General features: G+C 60.4%; 1 long non-coding RNA gene across 1 annotated transcript; it reads right to left on the reverse strand.

Annotated features, from left to right (window-relative positions):
- Positions 1 to 279: 279 nt before the first annotated feature.
- LOC111440647 lies at positions 280 to 754 on the reverse strand. Its single transcript, XR_002709997.1, has 2 exons — positions 626 to 754; positions 280 to 424 (listed from the first exon to the last, which is right to left on the reverse strand). It is a non-coding gene; the product is annotated as an uncharacterized LOC111440647 (long non-coding RNA).
- Positions 755 to 2618: the final 1864 nt, after the last annotated feature.

Here is a 2618-nt window from a genome sequence, read left to right on the forward strand (position 1 = left end):
AACATAGGGCTGCCCCAAGGATGGCCCGACGGCGTCACCACAACGCCGCACGCTCGACGAGGCTCATGTTGGACGCCCGAAGGCACCCAACTCCACCCCACCTTGCACGCTTTGTCGTCGCTCCGACCATCCACCATCCCGAAGGCAGCACAAGTTAGAAGGCGACATTCCATGCCCAACTAGTCTCATGTCGCACGCCCAAAGGCACCCGATTCCAACCAGCCGAACATGTTCTGGCACCACACGCGAGTCTCATGTCGCACGCCCAAAGGCACCCGATTCCAACCAGCCGAACATGTCCTGGCACCACACGCGACCTTCAAAACATAGGGCTGCCCCAAGGATGGCCCGACGGCGTCACCACAACGCCGCACGCTCGACGAGGCTCATGTTGGACGCCCGAAGGCACCCAACTCCACCCCACCTTGCACGCTTTGTCGTCCTCGACGAGGCTCATGTTGGACGCCCGAAGGCACCCAACTCCACCCCACCTTGCACGCTTTGTCGTCGTCGACGAGGCTCATGTTGGACGCCCGAAGGCACCCAACTCCACCCCACCTTGCACGCTTTGTCGTCGCTCCGACCATCCACCATCCCGAAGGCAGCACAAGTTAGAAGGCCCCACCTTGCACGCTTTGTCGTCGCTCCGACCATCCACCATCCCGAAGGCAGCACAAGTTAGAAGGCGACATTCCATGCCCAACTAGTCTCATGTCGCACGCCCAAAGGCACCCGATTCCAACCAGCCGAACATGTCCTGGCACCACACGCGAGTCTCATGTCGCACGCCCAAAGGCACCCGATTCCAACCAGCCGAACATGTCCTGGCACCACACGCGACCTTCAAAACATAGGGCTGCCCCAAGGATGGCCCGACGGCGTCACCACAACGCCGCACGCTCGACGAGGCTCATGTTGGACGCCCGAAGGCACCCAACTCCACCCCACCTTGCACGCTTTGTCGTCGTTCCGACCATCCACCATCCCGAAGGCAGCACAAGTTAGAAGGCCACATTCCATGCCCAACTAGTCTCATGTCGCACGCCCAAAGGCACCCGATTCCAACCAGCCGAACATGTTCTGGCACCACACGCCTTCAAAACATAGGGCTGCCCCAAGGATGGCCCGACGGCGTCACCACAACGCCGCACGCTCGACGAGGCTCATGTTGGACGCCCGAAGGCACCCAACTCCACCCCACCTTGCACGCTTTGTCGTCGTTCCGACCATCCACCATCCCGAAGGCAGCACAAGTTAGAAGGCCACATTCCATGCCCAACTAGTCTCATGTCGCACGCCCAAAGGCACCCGATTCCAACCAGCCGAACATGTTCTGGCACCACACGCCTTCAAAACATAGGGCTGCCCCAAGGATGGCCCGACGGCGTCACCACAACGCCGCACGCTCGACGAGGCTCATGTTGGACGCCCGAAGGCACCCAACTCCACCCCACCTTGCACGCTTTGTCGTCGTTCCGACCATCCACCATCCCGAAGGCAGCACAAGTTAGAAGGCCACATTCCATGCCCAACTAGTCTCATGTCGCACGCCCAAAGGCACCCGATTCCAACCAGCCGAACATGTTCTGGCACCACACGCCTTCAAAACATAGGGCTGCCCCAAGGATGGCCCGACGGCGTCACCACAACGCCGCACGCTCGACGAGGCTCATGTTGGACGCCCGAAGGCACCCAACTCCACCCCACCTTGCACGCTTTGTCGTCGTTCCGACCATCCACCATCCCGAAGGCAGCACAAGTTAGAAGGCCACATTCCATGCCCAACTAGTCTCATGTCGCACGCCCAAAGGCACCCGATTCCAACCAGCCGAACATGTTCTGGCACCACACGCCTTCAAAACATAGGGCTGCCCCAAGGATGGCCCGACGGCGTCACCACAACGCCGCACGCTCGACGAGGCTCATGTTGGACGCCCGAAGGCACCCAACTCCACCCCACCTTGCACGCTTTGTCGTCGTTCCGACCATCCACCATCCCGAAGGCAGCACAAGTTAGAAGGCCACATTCCATGCTCAACTGGTCTCATGTCGCACGCCCAAAGGCACCCGATTCCAACCAGCCGAACATGTTCTGGCACCACACGCCTTCAAAACATAGGGCTGCCCCAAGGATGGCCCGACGGCGTCACCACAACGCCGCACGCTCGACGAGGCTCATGTTGGACGCCCGAAGGCACCCAACTCCACCCCACCTTGCACGCTTTGTCGTCGTTCCGACCATCCACCATCCCGAAGGCAGCACAAGTTAGAAGGCCACATTCCATGCCCAACTAGTCTCATGTCGCACGCCCAAAGGCACCCGATTCCAACCAGCCGAACATGTTCTGGCACCACACGCCTTCAAAACATAGGGCTGCCCCAAGGATGGCCCGACGGCGTCACCACAACGCCGCACGCTCGACGAGGCTCATGTTGGACGCCCGAAGGCACCCAACTCCACCCCACCTTGCACGCTTTGTCGTCGTTCCGACCATCCACCATCCCGAAGGCAGCACAAGTTAGAAGGCCACATTCCATGCCCAACTAGTCTCATGTCGCACGCCCAAAGGCACCCGATTCCAACCAGCCGAACATGTTCTGGCACCACACGCCTTCAA

The sequence above is a fragment of the Cucurbita moschata genome, unplaced genomic scaffold (genome assembly GCF_002738365.1).
Source record: "Cucurbita moschata cultivar Rifu unplaced genomic scaffold, Cmos_1.0 Cmo_Scf00629, whole genome shotgun sequence".
Lineage (NCBI taxonomy): Eukaryota > Viridiplantae > Streptophyta > Magnoliopsida > Cucurbitales > Cucurbitaceae > Cucurbita > Cucurbita moschata.